Source organism: Wyeomyia smithii, chromosome 2, assembly GCF_029784165.1.
Source record: "Wyeomyia smithii strain HCP4-BCI-WySm-NY-G18 chromosome 2, ASM2978416v1, whole genome shotgun sequence".
NCBI classification, from domain to species: domain Eukaryota; kingdom Metazoa; phylum Arthropoda; class Insecta; order Diptera; family Culicidae; genus Wyeomyia; species Wyeomyia smithii.
Genome location: NC_073695.1, coordinates 58,846,022 through 58,867,494, shown reverse-complemented (window position 1 = coordinate 58,867,494; position 21,473 = coordinate 58,846,022). Strand labels below are relative to the sequence as shown.

At 36.6% G+C, this 21,473-nt stretch overlaps 1 protein-coding gene across 9 annotated transcripts in view; it reads left to right on the top strand.

Annotated features, from left to right (window-relative positions):
* LOC129724776 (uncharacterized) overlaps positions 1-21,473 on the top strand; it is a 366,266-nt gene that overhangs the window by 192,171 nt on the left and 152,622 nt on the right. For 2 of the 9 annotated variants that reach the window (XM_055679928.1, XM_055679931.1), the window contains one exon: positions 2,540-2,576. The exons of the other annotated variants lie outside the window; for them this stretch is intronic. The gene's annotated coding sequence lies outside the window, so the exon portion shown is untranslated. The remainder of the gene's footprint in view (positions 1-2,539; positions 2,577-21,473) is intronic. 9 annotated transcript variants of the gene reach the window in all.

The following is a 21,473-nucleotide window of genomic DNA, read 5'->3' as shown; positions in this document are numbered from 1 at the left end:
GTGACCATGTCGTTCACTGAGCGTTCTAAAACAGAAAGAAATTTTGAAACTAAATAAGAGTTAATTGAATAATGAATAAAGAATAAACATCAAAATAAACTTGACAAACAGTTGAATTAAGCTGAATGCAAATAATAAACAAAGCTTGAAACAGCTTAAATAGAAAGAAAATAGACAAGAAATGCTGGAAGGGCAAATTAGAGGAGAAATTAGAATAAATTTATTATTACATTTGAATTAGATTTTTGTTTTTGCTTTGTTTTGTGTTTGTCAATATGACCTAAAAATATTTATAATAATTTATAATTTTATGTTCATGTTTGCTCAAAAATGCAAAAACGGTTTTAACCCTGAAATGCTCACGACATTAAAAAATCATCTAAAAACATAAAATCATTGTTTAACAGGTGTACTGCTCTAAAAATAACCAATATGCATAAAAAAATTGAAAGATTTACTTTTTAATGTGCAAATATTACCTGTTGTTTTTAAACAACACTGTGACTTTATCGCAGAATAAAGTCGAAACAATTACTTTTGTTAACAGTAACTGTAAAATTGACCTTTTGTTAGTATAATTACTGATAATTCAGACATTTTCACTAACCACTAACTTTATTTTAAAATTTATTTACAAAGACAGTCAGCACCAGTCGGGAATCTCGCCATGTTTTTTTTTTCGTTTCCGAGATTTTGACAGCAAAAATAAAAACAAAACATTAAAATACAGCACTTCCAGCTGTTAAGCTTTCTTCTTCAGAGTCTAGAGAGCTGTTCTAATGAATTATATTTCTAAAAAATACTAAAATACATATATTTTAAAACGTTTTTTGTAGTGTTGTTTTAAAACAACATTGCGCATTTAAGGGTTAAATTCTAACTTTCAAAAAAAAAAAATTCAATGAAAAATCCCACCTTCAAATCACCGCGCCACATCTCAATCTACGTGTAAGCATTAATTGAGCGCGAGCCATTAATTTCCTGCACATTTTACCATCGACCTAAACAAATACGCGCACCCATAGCAAACGCACTCTGGGCAAACGCTAGCTCTAGCCGAAGCAGAGCGGCTAATACTGTGCTCGGCTCATCAACCGACCGAGTAAAAAAGTGAAAACAGCAAACTAGCGACGAAGATACCTCCTGGTTATTCGTGTCCACACGTCCACACACCCGCCAGAATGTCCGACTGAAGCGCGCGGGTCTTAACTCGCCTGTTTACTGTTAACTCCACACATGGCTCAGTCGGACCGTCTTCGATTTTGACATGTTGTTATTTTTAGCTACCTAAGCAAATACAGCGCCAAAATAGTTGCCTGCAGGCGGGCGCACTTGCTCACGCGAATCGAAAAGGCGTGCATAATGAAGTAGAATTAGCTTTATTGCTACCTCGATGTTAAAACGAGCAAACTTAGAATTGCGCTTCTGATCAAGGTGGTAGTTATATGGCGTTCCGCAGCTCACACTAACGCGCAAGGCGCCCTTTCGAAATGTTTTGCCGGACGCGCTGAGTCATACGCTGTTGCCACGCACAGAGTGGCTTAGTGTGCAAACCAATTGGGCACTGTGGAGTGAAGTGAGTGGTACAAAGGAAGCAGTTGTGATGATTATTTTTCAACACATTTGAAACAACAGCAACACATATGGTTTTCGCGTGACGCAGTTAGCGACAGCAATGAGACATTTTAGCCTTAGCCAGAATGTATGAATTAGCTCGCAACACAGTCCAATGAACCTGGGATGGCAGGCTCATGGGAGCATGTTTGGAATGCTGGCCATAAATCATCATCATTCCTTCGTTGTTTTAAAATGGTTTCCAAAGCGCCATGTACGAATAAGATTTTTTCAAACCGTTGTTATTCCAAAACTGACTTAAGTGTAGCAAGTTTTATTAGGATGCTTTGGACTAGGATATCTAATAGTAATAGACTTACACATGACCAGCAGAGCAGTGTTTGCAATAGTCTGAATATAAAACGAAAGAAGTGCAACTTATGTAACGCCTGACTCGATTATTATTTCTTTTTTTTTCCATTTTAAAATCGTCTGGAAAATTATTAATAATGTTTCACTTTTTGCCATTTCTCACCTATATACCTCACTCGAGTACTTGCTGTCGTCATTATGCTAAGGGATCGAAACGATAGTTTTGACAAATACAACTGCAGACAGAGTTTTGTAAATAGCCCACACAAGTGGAGGATGGAAAATTTATTTTTGAATTTGTGTGTCATGACAGACAGAACGAAAATTTTCAACTTCTATTAATAGAGTGCGACGCCGTACTGAAAAACTTCGCTGTTGCATGCCAAAGAGCGAAAATACAACTTCATATATGCCTTTAAGATATCTTTCCGAGATCAGTCATGTGATATTCTATTGTGAGTTAAGCACCTTACACGTATCGCATCCGTGCAATATTTGGTAATTTTCCCTTCATAGTGACCAAATAAGCATATTTACTCTCTAAAATTTGTATTAATTTAGTCGAGAATTTATTAAATATAAAAAATAACTTATGTTTCATTTTTATTTTCAGGTAACACACTCATCAACATTTGGCCAAATCAAAACAGGTAAACCGCTCTACTTGGTGTCACGTTTCTAGCACTTGCTTGCTATATTCTTCACACAAAACAACAAAACCCTGTCAGCAGAAGAAGGCCAACATCCACTTGTGTTCCACACGCTGCCAGCTGTCGGCTGGCTTGTGTGTTGTTTCGAATGGTTCAAGTTCAAAAGCAAGTTCGTCCGTTCTCGTCACATCTCAAGAGACGCCCTTGCCGTTGTGATACCGATTAGTTCCACTCTAGGCCGGAAATCTACACAACAAAAACGACACACATGAAGAGGGTCCTTCTCACTGACATCGTCCCAATATGGTACCGGCATTCGCCGGCGGGTCACCGAAGGACAAACAGATACCTCTCTCAGGTTGTCGTTTGTACCTATCTCTGCTTTGCTCTATGTGTATGTGTAGGTATTTGCCAAGTTGTGTCAATTGTGTAGGAACTTTTCTTCGAAACGGATTGAAGTTCTTTCGATGTGAAAATAAAAGCATCATTTAGAATGGCTTATTCTACAATCGCGAAGAAACACCTCAACACCATCTATTTTTTTTTAAAAAGCACTCACTGCAAAGCAAAACATTCTTGCCTCCATTCTTACAACAAAATTGCACGATCTGGCTCTATTCTTCCCACGCACATGAGTGCTAGCCTACGCTACACGGAATGCAGTTCTCTAAGTACTGAAGATATGCACAAAGATCCACCCTTGCCCCATCAGACCGCATCGCTCTTATTGTACTCAAGCTGCAAACGTCTGTTTATTCGATCGACACTCTTGTGTTGAAATGAGTGGCCCGCCCCGGAGCATGATCGGCATTGAAGGGCGTTGTTGACGTTCGAACACAACGAAATATTACAGTTACAGTTGTAATAACAATAATAGTGATTACAATCGGACCATTTTTGGATAAACCGTTCGTTGCGTTTGCCTGCCAAAGCCCAGCGGAGAAAGTGCTTCACATTTCGGGGTGTGGCTGTAAAAATTTGATGGGTGTATATACCGATTATGGCAATGAGTATAGGTTTTACTACCAACGATTGTTGCACTAGCCGGGTGCACTGACAGTAGCGTGGAGCACAGCATGAGTACTTACGACTGGAATTGTAGTACATATTTTGGGGACGTTATTGCATCCGATTCGGTAAAAGGCAGTTTATTGGCGCCTGAAAATCGATTCGGTTTGCTCTTGTGCTATGTTTTTGTTCGTACTTATAGGTTTTTGTTTTAAAATGCACATTTATTGTAACGGTAAACTGGTTACTTTCGGTCAAATGTTCTGTAATCCCGGAGACACTTTGGGAAGATTTATTGCTTTTTGAGTAAAAAAAAAAACAGAAATGAAAATTTTACCAGCTTTACAGAAGCATTGTTAGTCACTAATTTTATGATTTGAGATATTTATTAGAATATTTATTGGAATATTGAAAGCGTTGAAATACAATAATGCGATTTGTCTCACATTTTTCATCTCATGAAAACAAAATAGAAGAAAAAATCATCTCTTTTTCTTTAATTCAAAATTAGTGTTCGTTTTATTTTAAGAAATTGCAAAAGACAACGGAAGGGTTTCTGGAGTGTATATTTTTCTCCTCTTACTATCAATCAAATACACCATTTTTCCATTACTCTATGATTGATTTATTAATCTCCTTTTTGCATAAACTTTTTTGTCCGAAATACCATAAACGTAATCTAAAGACATCAATAAAAAATGAAATGTATGAGAATAATCAACAAAGTGTGTTTTAAATTGTACAGGATTTGTTTCTGCGCGTTCGTGTACATTAACAGGGTGCTTCAACCGACTGCTTGTTACTAGTTTTTGGTTGCATGAGATCTCACACGATTTATGGGATTTAAACGGCTTTTGCGTATGCACTATTCAGTCACTAGCACTACCGCGGATTTTGTTGTTTGCACAATTTGATTATTTAACGCTGGTTTTTCCTACATGCTATTTAGGCTTGCGCGCAACAGCACGAAAGTCATATAAGCGTGCAATTCAGTTACCATAGATACCCGATCAGAAAGCCAAAACAAAAGTGTAACAGAGTCTGTTAGTTTGTTACGAGTGGAATATTTCAAGTTGTGTTTTAAATTTGAAATTCGGTGTTAAAATATCAGAAATTATAACAAGAATGATTCTACTAGTATCAAACCCATATTAAAATTTATTACCAACGTATCAGCTTTCTAACAAAATATGATAGCATATAGAACACCATAATAACATTCGCTGTTAGAAACAGCAAGTTTTGATAGAGACGAAAAATTCGCTAGACTTGTTTCAGAACAACTTTATTTTAGGATTTGTTGTTATAACTCATTCAGATTCTATTAAGTTATTAAAAGCATACGGGAAAATACAAAATCGTATCAAAATATGTTATTTGTATCTTGCGTTGATAGAATTTTATCAATTTATCAGTTATGTTCTTTTGATTTATAATTTATCAGTTATGTTCTTTTGATCGAGTAGTCAACTTGCAAAAAGTGATCACACAAGTAAAACTTTTTCGTTAGCAAGAGCAAAATTTATTTTGTCCTAAATGTTGCTATTATGAGATGTTAAAATTCTTGCGTCGTCGTAATAAAAATCATAATAAAAATGTTCGAATAAACATAACCATAGCTTCCCACAAAGTTAGTTTAGCTGCATTTTATGTATGAGAACATATTGAAATTTACTTCGAATTGTCCATTTATATATCAACTTTCCGAAAACATATTTTATTTTCGATGAAATGTAATTTATACAAATTTCCCTTGATAGAAATCAAATGAACGAGCAAAAAAGTGTGAAAATAACGCGTTACATAAAAGAATTGTTGTAAAAAACCGCGTTGTTTGGAAAATTGTTGTGGAAAAAAGCGTATCAAAAATATAAACTCGTTTGTGATAAATTAATTCGATGATTCGAAGCTGTAAATTTCTGTGATAATTCTCTTGAGGCTTTCTTTTTTGATTGATAACCCTGAAGAGGCTGTTCGTTACATCACTACTTACATTGTTGCACTCGAGAGTGATCGTAAGTGATAAGATCGAAGCGAACTGCTCCTGTTAAATATTTTTTGTATAACTACGATAGATTATAATCATTATAATAATTATCATATCGATTGGCGTAGCCAGAAATTCCTTCGATAATGGGAGAAATGGGGGTTGATAGAAAATTACAATGTGAATTTTGAGAATATTCAAGAGTGAATAACCTGAATCAATGACGATCATGTCGCAAAACGGGATTAGAAAAACAGTGATTTGATGCGCTCACATCACAGGTGAAGTGTTTTCTTGCCAAATCGCTTACCGTGCAACGCGCGTGTTGTTAAAATAAGCAGTTGCGTAGTTCAGTCAATAGTCAATTCGAGAACAACATTCTAATTGTTGTTTATCGCATGACATAAACAGTAGGGTGCCAATGGAAATTGACTTTTCGAATCAAAAGTTTTGGTTTCTCGGAAAAAGTCTACACGAAAATCTCAGCTCAATCGTGTAGCTACCTCCTTCCTAGAACCAGGTAAAGTTACATAATTCAATTTCTACAGACGAGAAGACTCCTGAAGCAGCTTCCTGTTGCACAGTCTGAAACAGTATACTTTCTTGACATTCATACGCCGGAATAAACTGCTGATACGTGACACCTTGTTTCCCGTGGGAGACTACATGGTAACGAAATAAGTATGACACCTACTACCCAGAAGAGTAGCGATAAAGTTTCCTTTCTTGGTAACTATAGGTGACAGAAAAAGCGGGAAAAAATGTTTCCCTCCGGGGTTTAAAAGCGTTAATTTCAGAAATAGAATTTTTTATACCAATCGTCTCGGAAAAACATGAATGGTTAAGATTTGATTTTGTCTCTGCTTTTTTTTTGAATAATCGGCTTTTTGAGCATCAGAAAGTCTTTAAGCTGGAATACTTTCCCAGAAAGTTTTTTTTAGAAATATCTTTTGAGACAGCGCCAGATCTCAAAATTTTGTGCATATCTGCATTTATTCATTGCTCAAAGAAGTAAAACTTTTGCCGCTTTGGGGCTCCACAGTCCAAATTCCGATTGAGCCGAAATTGTGCATGAGGACTATTTTCGAGAAGACAAAGCTTTTGCACTCTACTGTTAACCAAAATTCGAAAGTAAATTTTTTCTCTTACATTCCATTTGAATCCTTATGAACAGTTATGCAGAAGCCGGAAGTTTAAAAAAAATGAATATCGAAGGTTCCGGGGGTGTTTGAACCCTTAAACGCCCCTTAGCTACGCCACTGTCTTGTACGTTTATATCTTAAATAAGTCCCTCAGGTCAGGATAATTTCCGGAGACATGAAAAAATTCAATTTTTTTTTCAGTTTTCAAAAGTGATCATCGCAATGACGTTAAAAATTACCGTGGCATCACTAATTTGTCTGCTGGCTCGAAACTGTTTGAAATAGTCGTAAGTGCAGCTGTGCTATGTAGCACTAGACACTACATTCCCTCTGGCCAACATGGTTTGACATGACTGGCCGCTAGGTGACTACGAATCTTCTGGACTTCATCTCTAGTTGCATTAATGAACAGGTGAATTTGATTTATACAGATCTGAGGGCTGCTTTCGACCGTATTAATCACTGAATACTGCTAGGCAAGATTTTGCGAATGGGTGCTTCGCGACATTTTCTAGAATGTCCATGCTCAGATTCGGGCAATAGAGTTGTACGAGTAAAATTGGGATCACCACTTTCGCCTTCTTTCATCAATAAATCGGGTGTACCTCAAGGCAGCAACTTGGGACCACTGTTGTTTATTTTATTTTTCAAATACGCTACTGCTGCACTTGGAATTGGCTGTGAACTGTTTTGAGCTAACGATCTCAAAACATTTAAACGATTCGTTGCATCGAGGATTGTCGACGTTTACAGAATGTAACATCTTTCGTATATTCGTGTAAATTAAATTGTTTGACAATCGGCATTGCTAAATACGCCGTGATGACTTTTCACCGCATAAAACCGCAAATAATATTCAACTACCAAACAGATGGTGAAGCACTGGATAGAGTTGAATACGTGAATGATCTTGACATGAATCTAGATCCTAAACTGACTCTTGATTGTCACCGTGCAATGGCTATTTCGAAAGTTACCCGCCTGCTAGGATTTATTTCAAAAATCGGGCTCGATTTTAAAAATCTCTGAATTGTGCTCTCGTCCACCCCATCCTCGGAAACGCAAACCCTGTTTTGATGCCACACCAGCTCTATTGGAACGCTTCGAACGTGTGCAGCGAAGATTCATACGTATGACTCTTCGAAACCTGCTTTGGCAACAACCTGACCATTTGCCCCCTTTATTCAGATCGCTGCTGTTTGCTCAATCCAGATAGCTTGGAACGTCACCGCAAGATACAACAGTTGATGTTTGTGGCAAAGCTGCCAAATGGTGAGGCGGGTTCTCTAAAACTCGTGCACCTCATAGGACCTTACGACTTTCATCACTGCTGACAAATTATCATCATCGTACCAACCTCGATCGTAATGAACCTAATTGCCTTATGCATTAATATGTTTAGTCGAGTGGAAGAATATTTTGAGTTTAGTGAATCTTCGTTTAAATTGAAGCAAAAACTAACAAGAGGTTTTTAGTAGGTATTATATATAAGTTTTACTCATAGTGACTGTCAATCAGATGAGTGTGGAACACAGCTAAACGAATAAACAAATAACTTTTATCTGATGTCGATTTACGGCCTCTGGATATCATCCCGGTTCTGGAAATAGTCGTATTAGATAAAATTCGGCCATTTTGAGCTATTTTCACCATCTTAGATTTCAAAATGGCATCTGTGGACGATTTTCGCCTCTAAGCAATAATCTGATCAGGCTTGTAAACGGTCAGCACTTTAATTTGATTTCGATACCTTAGCTTGCGCCACAGTAGGCTTTTGCTCGTTAATGTAAAACAACCGTCGGCTCTCACACAAATGACAGAATGGTCATTCGACACTCGCGCATCAAAGAGATGCCAACTCTAATTTGTTTGGCAATGTTATTTTGGCCTATTCCTGTCTACTTCGTTCTGTTTATGTTGAGAAATATTATTACAAGATCAATGATATAGGTAATTTCCAAAATCTTCGCACACAACGTGAGTAATTCTCATTTCTAGAAGAATATGTCAAAACATGTTTGAGGAAAAAAACATCGTGATGGCGAGTACTCGTTTGACATGTTTGTTCAAGAATGTGTTTAGACAGCGAGCCTTGCCACCGTCAGAGGAAAATGAAGACGATTATCGCAATGAAAAGTGGTTCTACAGTGACCATTTTGAAGTTTGATCCTGATGACGAAAATACCCATAGTTTCTGGTATTTTTTGGCTGTTTTCCAGAAACCGAAAGTCACCATCTTAAAATGCAAAATGGCGTCTGGAGTTGATTTTTTATCTCTAAGCATCATCACGATTTCACAAATACTTATTTTCGGGAAACCAAAAATCATATCTTTAATTTTAAAATGGCGTTTTGGTGATACTCGACAGGTGGTCCTTTAAAGGAAGAGGTCCACCCAAGGCAATTCTACCCTACAAATGCTTCTCGTGACTCTGATGCAGATAAGCTGGATACGATGTTTTCCGATGGAAGTTTTTTGAAAATCCCACAGTTTTTCACATAAATTGAGCTTATCTGACCGATGGAGGTGGTCCGACCGAAGTAATTTTACCCTAGCTAATTTGCATCAGAATCATGAGACACATTAATAAATTCCGATTTTGGGCAAATTTTCCTATTGTGGACCCCTTTCCTTTAGTTGACCCCTTTCCTAACTTGCCAGATTAACTCAGTTTATGCGAAAACTAAAGGGATTTTCAGAAAGCTTTCATCGGAAAACATCTTATCCAGCCAATTGAGTTAAGCAAAACAGACGAGTGGTCTGCTATAGAAAGGGGTCATACACGCATTCACGGGGTATACACGCAAAAGTTCAAGTCTTTTACAATCAATGTGTCTTCCCGATTCGCACAAATTTTGCACTGAAATTGCACAACAAATGTGTGAAACAGCGAAGGAAAAAAATCACCTCTAGCGATTAATGAAACACATAAAACAAGCCTAAGATGCGTTGAAATCGTTGTCAGTATGCGAAAAACAAAGTATCGGTGCTGGTGCACTCTCTTTGCTTTCTTCTTTACGATATATTTCTATTCATTAGTGTACACCACAACACGTGGTTCTCAATGTGCACAACTCGGTATATGAAGTTATTCGTCTCTGTTACACAGAGGGATCAGAACTTATTATATCCTTATTCATTTGACTCATGAATATGATTTTTTGTCAGCAAAAGAAAGAAAATGACAGTGTATGCCCTCCTACTCTCGCTTAAACTCAACCGCTGCCGAAGTAGTCCCTTCCCCCACACATTCCCTCTCACCGCACCACACCTCTGCTGCTGTTCAGGCGACATGATATTCTCCTGTTGCTATCCTTTCTTCCCCTAACTACCGGCCTATGGAGAGACAAACGCAACGATCGAATCGCTTCTCAGAGCTGATGTAGTCTAGTCATGTGTTTGTTTTCTCCCAGACACCTATGCACCATATCATCATTTCATTATGGGTTGAGAGGATTCAAGTTTAGTCACGGTCTGTACACTTCGTGAAGTGTACATGTGATGAATAAACGACAATTGCATCATATTCGTTTCGTTTCCATCACTGGTGTGAACTGCATAGCGCAACAGTTGTACTGCGAATACATTGACATAGATTGGCATAAGAATATATATTATATACACGAGAATCGTGATGTTCCGGTAAACTTTAGTTTCGGGCGAGCGATCATTTTGGGGCGCTCGGAAAATCGTGCTTTATTTTCTTGCGCCGGTTCATATGAACGACTTACTCATTCCTAATAATATTCTGCAGTCAAAACAACCTTCAACGATTCATGTTCTCCTACACAACTTAGTAACGCTGGTGCGAGTAACGTAGAATCATAAGCATATGAACAATCCAGAGTCAAAGTTAAATACAGAACGTTTTGAACAAACTTAATGTCTTTTATTGTTAATGATTCAATAATGTTTTTAAATGACCGAATTCATGAAAGTGATCAGTTAAAATTTTCATTAATCCAGTCAGTACCCAAATTATCAGTATTGATTGCTGGTTGCCCTGTTTCAACGAGAGCAACCTTCTGAAAAACATTATCAATACCAGTACAAATCAACATGACGATACTTACACCAGTGGAAACTTTTTAAGTGTAGTAGGTTGGAGCTGCCAAATACATTGAAAAAACGCTAGAGAATGATTTGCGTTATTCCCAACACGCAATCATTGTACTGGTTCCAAACTATATTAACAATCGCGCTAAAAACGCACAATTTTGTACTGATTTCGCACCATCCAACTTTTGCGTGTAGGTTAACTTATACTATATCAAGAGAATATAAAGTTTTTGATGTGGAGGAGGCTGCACTTGTCAAAATGCGCCTAGTTTCAATAAGGACGTGGGGTAAGTTAACCTATAGTGGAAGCTTTTACTATAGTGGACCCCTTTCCAATAGTGGACCAGCCGCCAGATTGACTCAATTTATGCGAAAGCACGAGGAATTTTCAGAAAACCCTTATCGGGGAACATCTTGTCCAGCCAGTCTACATCACAAACATTTATAAATTCCGATTTATATTAAGAGAAATTAACTTAATCTGACGGGTGGTCCACTATAGGTTGATATTTATTACATATTTACTCTAAATTGGAGTTTATAAATGTTTTTCGTGATTCTGATTCAGATTGACTGTAAGTTTTCGTTTTCCCGATGGAAGTTTACTGGAAATTCCTCGAGTTTTCGCATTAGTTGAGTAAATCTTGTGAGTGGCCCACTATAGCATAGCGGTCTACTATAGGTACACTACCTACGTAGTCCATAGTAGGGCAAGTGATTCAAGTGAAATAATGAAAAAACAAAGAAAACACTCAGTTAGGTTAAATCAACCAATGGTGAACCCTCTGTGCGGCGAGTTGAAATTTGACTTCATTTGAGAGCCCTAGATGTTTCCTGCGTGACGTACTGTTTGTAGAGGATTTTGGTGTAACACTTTGAGATATAGCTAGGTGAAAATATTAAATTTTCACTTCACTAAAAACTTGTTGACTCAATTCTTTTTTTTTCACAGAGTTTTATCGAACTAGCACAAAAAATCAATTTTTAGGACTACATTTACGACGTTCTTGACACAAAGAGTGTTCATTTCGATATAAAAATCTTTCATTGACACCTTTATTATACGTCTAGAAGGTCGCCACAATCGATAATGACGAACGATTTCAACTATTATCTCTTAGTATTAAAAAAATGTAATTTTAAATGCAAATGTAGTATAACAATTTTATGTTTTTCTTTACATCCGGAATTTCAATATTTTCTGAATTATTGCTAAAAAACACAGCATTAGGCGTATTTTATCCTGAGCTGTTTTAAAAAAGACAACCTTAGTTTTGTTTTGTACAGTCCGACGGATGGTGACCATCCACCATCGCCATAGGTCCACAGCAAATAGATTCAATGTACCCCAAACCGCGCCAATTAGTGATGAAAAATCTTGTGTTGAAAAAGCATCTTGACATGGAACGAACAAGATTTATCTTCCCCTGAAGATATCACTGATCAGTGACGAAACGTCGGATAGTACAAAGCAAGGGTCCTTCTACTTTTTTGAGACTGCTTAGCCGAAACTACACCTAACGCTCAATAACAGTCGAGCTCTCCGCAACAATTTTACATTTATAATTTTTATGGTATACAAAAACTGCAGTAAAAATCCAGAAAAAAAGTAAGTTTTATCCAAATCAATGATGTTCCAGGCAGTGTCAGCAGTTTTATAACTTCTTTGGTATAAACAAGTTGTTGGGAAGAATTTCCCCCTAAATTTGCATACTTATACTCTTGTTCCACCACTCAGCTCACTTCCTCAATACTGAATTAGCCACCTCAATGGCAAAAAGTGTATCTCAAAGTACAACCTATAAAAAGCTTTCCCGTGGCTTTCAATCACGAACAACCGAAAGGTGTGGTGGAAAGGAGGCGAACGGAAAGCGACTGGTTATCTCCGTAATGCATAGGAAGTATATGTGCAGATTCAGAAGATGCCGGTTTTCTTCTCTAGAAAAACGACTCACATAGAGAGCCGGATCGTAACAATGGAAACCCCATAAAACTTCGAGCAAAAGGTTGTCAAGAGAACCGGGTTGTGGAGAGCGATGAATGGAACAAATGGATACGCTTACGGGGACCGCACGCTGTTTTTATTGACTATTGGGAAACGAGAACTTGCAGCGAGGATAGCACCTCATGATTGTTCGGATGAATATAAACTAAAGTGACCGACATCTTCTCGTGCGGCAGTTTATCACGTTTTAGTTGTAGTTCTCTTGATGGAGAGTAAGTTAAAGTATTTTACGGTATACAAAGGATTGCATCTCCGCTGGTTCGAAATCTGTCATATATGATGCTGTTTGTAGTAATGTTGAAACCGACACAGTTAAACAGCTGTACTATGTCACGTCTATCATGCCAAACCGTTATAGCGAAGAATGACATTTTTGACCCCAAAATTTTGCACAGACCAGAAACGAATAATCTGTTGCAATGAAAACTGAAACCAGTACGATATCTTCGTGATGATTAAAGTCTCGCTGCATGCTGAGTTTTTCAAAACTGGGCCAAGATTTATGATGACACAGTGTTCCGCTTAGCGATGGTGTTCTAGTCATTTTAATGTGCGTATCACGATCGGAAATATGGGCACCAGTCCGAGAAGTGACACTTCTCGGATGCGCATTCCACACATTGAACACATTATTGGAGCGAAAACTGCCGGAAAATTTCACACTTCTCCGCGGCCGCAGCAAATCGGAAAGTGCATCTTTTGCGGGAGAAAATTTAGGTTATTTTTAGCTGGTTGTTTAGATTTTCTAGCATTCCTCTCGGCAAGATGTTTCCTTTCAACTGCTTGCTGTCGGTCGGATAAGTTTCAGCAACGCACGGCCATGTTCATGACCAAGAGGGCAGACCGTTTCGAGGTTTCTTTTTATTCGTTCAACCATCAAAAACACTTGCCTTGCAGTGATACTTTGTATTTGTTTCCCATTTTTTCTGAAATAAAACATGCTTCGTACTGTTATTTATCTCACCCGGGTTCGTCCGTTATCAAGATTTGAACTAAGACTTCCGTTTCTTTTCTACAGCGAGATCTGCTTGCAGGCCTCGTTTGATATTTTCATTTCATGTCACGTATCCGACGCGTAGCACGTTGAAAGCCGCTAGATTTTGTACGTAGGAGCAACAGAACTTACACGATTAGAGGAATGTATCAAAACGTGACAGAGAAAAAATACTGATATGCTACATGTTTACAGAAACATCCAGTTGAGAACATGAAGAGGCGTGCAGAGTTTGTTGTTATGGTACCGTTATAGGATACTCTACTGCTCGGGATAGCTTATCTATCTATCACCAAACCGAAAATGATACCACGACAGTATGTTTGCTATCAATTCACCGTTTCATTCATGAGCAGAAACTATCAAGCAGTAAATAAAAAGTTACGAACTTATCGCTTCTTGTGAAGAAATAATCTAGGAATACTGAATGTGATTAATGTCGATCGGGTTCAAAATGTTGGTTTGAATGTTATTTATGAGTAGAGATGCAATACATATCTCTAGAACGTATTCAATAGTTTCGAAGTCACTTAAAATTATGAACTAATAAAGTTTTCTGATGATGTTATTCATTCATTATTTGTTCAATTTTTTTTTTTACTTTTTTGTGTACTTTCAAACACCCTCAGTGTTATTTGTTTGTACAAATTCTGCTTGCAAAAAATACAGAAGGTCTGCGTAACACTTGCATTTATACCTGACATTCTTCTTTGTAAACGACATCAAAAAAGCAATTTATTTCAATAGCCAAAATGATACTTTTTGACACATGAAAAATCATTGTTGAGTACGATTGATATTCTCTATATCCACCGTTTTCCGAACACAAACCTGAACTTTCTGCTATAGGTAGGAAATTCATCCATCGCTTTCGCTTGCTGCAGCTGCAGCACGAGAATAGGAGAATTTTGCTTCCTCGTCTCCAGAACGACAAAAGCCCGACCGCTTGGTGTTCGCGTGCGGCAAGTGGGCGTACAAAAGACTATCAATTCGCTTTTCGGACCCAGGTTGTACATAATATACCGGTTGTCGCAGTCAGGAAAGTCGGTCCACAGCCAGCCAACCCTTTTCCACACGTCTGACGCGTGTCATAGGGCTCCCCGGCACACCCGAATCACCAAAGCCTTTCTTCCATCGTTGGTGGTCAAAGTCGGACAAAATGGAGCAGAACAACAAAGGCTCTGCCCGTCCGGTCGCCCTTTCTACTCTCCTAGCCTGCTTTTCTTTGGTGGCGTCCACTGCAGCAGCGTTGCTGTGATGCGTTATTGTGAATTGTCGCACAACTTTAGGGCCAGCAGAAGAACAAGCGAAGAATCCAAAGGTGACCAGCCTCCGCCTCCGCACCGGATGGTAGATTATGCTCGAAGAAACGGGACACTATCTGGTTTTCTATTCATCATCGCTCTAACCGGACCGGACCAGCCGGACACAGTGCCGAGTGACAGCACTAGTTTTGATCCACAATAATGGTCTTTTGGGGACATTTTGACCGCAGATTTGTCTACCTTTGGTCAGTGCTCTAGGCTGGGGGTTGCGCTTAAGGTTGAGATATTAATATACGATATCGTCGTTGCTGCCTGGAACAGATGCTGCCCGAGACGGGCTCAGCCTGACCGTACTACAATCGGATTACCGTTGTGAGTCTGCCGGTTGGCAGTTGGATTAGACGGGAATTATGGATTCTGAGGCGACAGTACCGACGTTTTGGCGCTTTAAATGCTCGGGTTATCCCGTTTGAATTAAAGATTTTAGATATCTGTGTTCGCTGTTGCTGTCAAATTACCATGTCACCTATCGTTAGTGTAATGAATAGATGACATGATGATGGTTTTTAAGCCACACAGCTGAATAAATGTGAAAGGGCCAATAAAGCTTTTGAGCTCTCCAACGCAGAGTTGATCTTAGATTGAAATTCATAGGAACACTATGAGTTCCTTGATGGCTTTGTGATTAGTTTTGGAATTGTCTTGATGAGTTTAAAACATTAAGGCCAGAACTGCTGCAAGAGAGCTTGGAGGGGTTTGAATATTCCATTATCCATTTGAAAATCATACGTGATATATTGAGATATCTCGAAGGTCGATCGAATTTTGCATCAGTCTCTCATGATTATCGCACCATCTGACTGGTTCTAAATTGTTGGATATGAGCATGAAATCACTGCCAGGAATTGTAACGCTTCGAAATCGGAACATGGCAATGGCTAGATAAGCCTAAAATATTTAATTTCACGCCTGCATATGTCAACTTATGATTCGGAGTAAAAACCAGAGATCGTATCTGTGTTTGATCAAGCTGTAATCAAATCCTCGAAATCTCAACGTCTGGATGATTTTAAAGGGCACTTCAGGATAAATATCTAGATCAACCTTACCTCAAGTTAATGAATGCATAATATATGAAAAAGCACCCTAAATGAATAAAGAATGTATGTGATTTTTTTACCATATGTATCATATTGTCTGGAATTTTGCTACATTTGTAAAGTAGATAACCTAGTACGGGTAATACTAAAGACTACAGAGATACTCCGAAACACATTAAAATATAAACTATATTGAAGTTGTTGAAAATTATCAAAATTGCCAAAATGTAAATAATTTTAAAAATGATATAGGTTGAATTACCAATTCTCGTTAGTATATGTCGGTTGTAATGTTTTAAACTGCCATCCTTCCTTATTGAGCTGCCTAATTTCATCTATTATTTTTCTATCATACCTTCCTTTTTTACTTAGATAACTTATTGGAAAAATTAAGAAAAGTTTCAAAACTTTCAACGGTGCTTCTAAATCTAATAAGCCACTCTTACAGTTCCTTTTTGGTCAACCCATTTCTATTATAGTCATCATTTGGTTTAATTCGTCAGTAGCAAAGAGAGTAAGAAAGCTTGTAAAACTATACTCGTTTCTTCTAGTTTCATTGCTATGAATTACAAAAAAACGTTCTTCATTATTCCGCCGTTCAAAGTATAAGTAGTATTCTGACGCCATAAGTTGTACGGGCAAATCAATACTAGTGATTTCATATTTGCATTTTTGTATATGTATTTGCTGCGCTTCTGTACACACGATTATCGAGGGATTGATACAAGTTGTCGTTTACTGTGTGACTACAATACATAATGTCTAGAAATAAACTTGAAGGAATAAAAAAAATCGATTTTTAGCGGCAGTGTTGCCAGATATTGCATATCTCGGCGAATGAGTATATTTTGCTTTCTAATTTAACAATTGTGTTCCCAAGAAAATTTCACATGAAAAACATTTATTACCTCAAGGTATTATTAGCAAAACTCGAGTTACAGTATTATAAGAAACAAAATCAAATTTTCTCAATTTTTTTAATAATGTTTTTAAAGTTATGAGCAGTCTCACAGAAAATGTTCTAGTTTTAATATATTTTTTTCAATTTTTATTTTTAATTTGACTGAGACTTTGCATAGACGTTTCTATAGGCAAAACATGCTATTTTGTGCTATTGGTTTAATTTTTTGGAACATGACTCGTTTTTGGGAAGTTATTTAAACATGCTATTTTGGGAAGGCATTAATGATTACAAATGTTTTGATGGGCCAAAACGGTTTGTTTGATCGGTATGACGTCTTCGGCAAAGTTGTAGATAACAATTTTGTCTTTCCGAAAAAATATACTCTCTCATAGAGCACTCTATAAGAAAATAAAAATATTTTTACCGCCAAAATGGTTTGTTTGATTGGTATAGTGTCTTGAGCAAAGTTGTAGATTATAATATCGTCCTTCTAAAAAAATATGCCATTCGAAAAAAAAAAAAATTTTTTATTTTATATCATAGCTTTTTTCCTGATTTCTCCATGATTGGACCGGTTTCATTGTTAAGGTAATCTTTTGTAGTTTTATGAAAAAAAATAAGATTGAAAAAAATGAGTTTTTTCAGATAATTATTTTTATTTTTTATTTTACCTTTAAAAAACATACTTTTTAGACTATATATATTTTACGGATAGACAAAACATCTACAACTTTGCCGAAGACGTCATACCGATCAAACAAACTGTTTGGCTCTGAATATATTTTTGTAATCATCAATACCTTCCCAAATTAAAAATTAACTCTTCCCAAAAATGAGTCGTGTTCCAAAAAACTAAACCAATAGCATCTTTTGCCCATAGAAACATTTATGCAAAGTTTCAGCCAAATCAAAAATGGTCGAATCAATTGGTTGCCCGTTTTTTGTTTTTTGCTCATATTTTATATCTTAGGCCATTTTGTAGAAAAATGCAAACCCAAAAAAAACATCAATTTTGAGTGGTAAAGTTGCCAAATATGTTAATATTTTTGCACTTTGAAAATTAAATTACGTTTTTCGGCAAATGACTTCATTCTTACTTCCAATTTGGAAATTCAATCGTGTTTCTGAGAAAATCTCACACCAAAAATACTTACCACTCAGAGCGAACTCGAATTACAGAATTTTTAAAAAATTAAGGCGAATTTCCTCTGTATTGCTGAAATTTTCTCTTATTTTTCTATTCTTATTTTGCTCATATCGCTGGATCTCTTCTGATTTCGTATATTTTGGATAATGCAATGTGAAGAAAAATAGCCAAGGAAATCAAAACTATATGAATTTTGACCGGAAGTGTTGCTAGTTGATTGGATATCCATAAAAAGTTTTTTTTATTGATTTTGAATTTTTCATTCTAACTAAAAAGATAGCAAAGAAAGGTTTTTTCATTGATAAAATTTTCTCTAGGAATAGATTTTTAATCCTCAAAATTATTAAGTTTTTAATGCAGGCGCTCACCTCATAATTATTTTTTATACCATTGTCAGCTAGTAGTTTTACATTATAAACAAACAGCTTTCAATTGGGTCCTAAAGTTTTAAACGGTTTTCTGATGTTTATATATCAGCTGAAAAAGTGCAATTTTCTGAGCAAAACGTAGTTTGCAAAATATATTTATCGTTTTCCTTCGATTTTTAAATGAAGAATAAAAAACTGCTCGAAATGCCTTAAATGACTTCTCTTTGGGCGAAACGTCAACTATGACCTTTCGAGCAGTTTTTTTATTCTTCATTTAAAAATCGAAGGAAAACGATAAACATTTTTTAAAAATCACGTTTTGCTCAGAAAACGCGGTTCAGCGAGTATCGCTTCTCGCACAATGGGAAAAACTGCTGTGAAAATCATCTTCATTTTTTAGAAAAATGTGAATATCTCATCATGTATTCTCGAAAGCAACTTTCAATAACCCTCGTTTTGTTTCCTTTATAAAGTAGAATAAACATGCCAATTTTCATGAAAATCGATTCAGTTTACACAAAGTTATAACAATTTTACGTTTTTAGCAGTTTTTGGACATCAATTATTGACGTGCTTTTTTACCCCACTTACCCTTTTTCAAAAATTCTGATATTATGCAAAACATTGTACTCTTATATAGATAAACAAACCCTGAAAGTTTCAGTTCGATCGGAGAACCTCGGACCAAGACCTGTGGACAACTGCCCATATAAATGCTAAAAATTTTGTATGAACCTTGGACACAGACCCCCACCCCCGTCCCCCAAAGCTATCCACGTGGAATGTGGATGGCCCTAAAATGGAAAAGATAAAAAAAGTTTTTAAGCAGGCTTCAGCTAATTCGGCTCTCATTGTATTGCACAGCTCTCGCTGCTCCTTATACGTTCGGTACACAGCCCGACAGCACACACATGCAATGTGGGCTGTTATTTTTCATTTCCCTATGTCTGTTGGCTCTTCCAAGCTGCCGCTAATTACAGCCTATACAGCAGCGATGCCAGCCATTTTTCCAAAAAAAGTGGAAGATTTCGAAATAAAAAACTCGAGAAAACTGCATATGGGTCATTCCATACGAAGTGTACATACCACTTGGACACGACCATCACAGATTTTGCTCAAAGTTGGGGGGATTATTCATCTACTGTCTCTTTGGATAAATCCCAATTTTTATATCGATTGGAATACCCCCCACTCTGTGAGACCCCCCTGTTTATTGCAAAGTCACGCATTTTTCGTTCAAAATCTCTTTTTTCTTTTTCTTACAGTTCATAGACGAAAGATGTCCGAAAAATACTGATAGATGATTTTTTAGGAAAATAAATCAAGGAATCCAGAAAAAATATAAGTTTTGACCGGAAGTGTTGCCAGATAAATTATTTTTGTATTTGAAAACTAAATTTACATTTTTCGGCAAATGCAGCCATTTTGATTTTAAATTTGATAATTTCATCGTATTCCTTGGAAAATTTCACATAAGAAACAACTATTATCCCGAGGTAATATGAGCCAATCTCGAGATATAACATTTTTACGAAAAAAGTTGTAAATTTCGTAATTATTTTATTTTATAATTTATAGACGTACCTGAAAAATAATGATAGGTGAATTTTGAAGAAAATAAACCAAGGAATCCAGAAAAAATATTGTTTTTGACCGGAAGTGTTGCCAGATAGATTATTTTTGTATTTTAAAACTAAATTTGCACTTTTCGGACAATGCAGCTAATTTTCTTTTAAATTTGATGATTTCATCGTGTTTCTCGGAAATTTTACGTAAGAAGCACTTACCACCCGTGGTAATATGAGCCAATCTTGAGATATAACATTTTTACGAAAAATTAATTACGAAATTCAGAACTATTTTCGTAAAAATGCTATATCTCGAGATTGGCCCATATTACCTCGGGATGATAGTTGTTTCTTATGTAAAATTTTCCAAGGAATCCGATGAAAATATCAAGTTTACAATAAAAATGGCTGCATTTGCCGAAAAATGTAAATTTAGTTTTAAAATATAAAAATAATCTATCTGGCAACACTTCCGGTCAAAAATAATATTTTTTCTGGATTCTTTGGTTTATTTCCTTCAAAATTCATCTATCACTATTTTTCGGGTGTCTTACTTAAATTGTAAAAAAATTAATTCCGAAGTTTACAACTTTTGTCGTAAATATGTTATATCTCGAGATTGGCTCATATTACCTGTGAATTTTTCCAAGGAACACGATGAAATTATCAAATTTCAAAACTTATATTTTTTCTGGATTCCTTGGTTTATTTTCTTCAAAAACCATTTATCAGTATTTTTCGGACATCTTCCGTCTATGAATTGTAAGAAAAAGAAAAAAGAGATTTTGAACAAAAAATGCGTGACTTTGCAATAAACAGGGGGGTTCCACAGAGCGGGGGGTATTCCAATCGACACCAAAATTGGAATTTTTCCAAAGTGACAGTAGATGAATAATTCTCCCAACTTTGAGCAAAATCAGTGATGGTCGTGTCCAAGTTTGTGCTTTTTTGTGGCCACTAGGTATGGAACGACCCATATGTAAATTTTTGAAGCTTTCACAGATATTTGTTTGTATTCTGGTTCACAAATGTTGAGTAAATATTAAATATATACATTATACTGCACCGTGTTATTGCATGCAAACAAAAAGGGTGAAAGAGACAATGCAATGCAATGCTATTTTGATTTTTTAACTGATGGTTCTTATAATCACTAGATAGATTGTGCTGGCGTACTCAAAATTTTGTTGTGAGAGTGTGAGTTAAGGTCGATTCAAACTTAACAACCGAGGGGCATGAATGCACAAAAGACTAAAAAGACTATACCCGTAAGGCAGCGGTTCTCAACCTTTTTTTGTCCGCGTACCCCTTGGCGATATTTTCCAAATCGATTGTACCCCCTGGCTTGG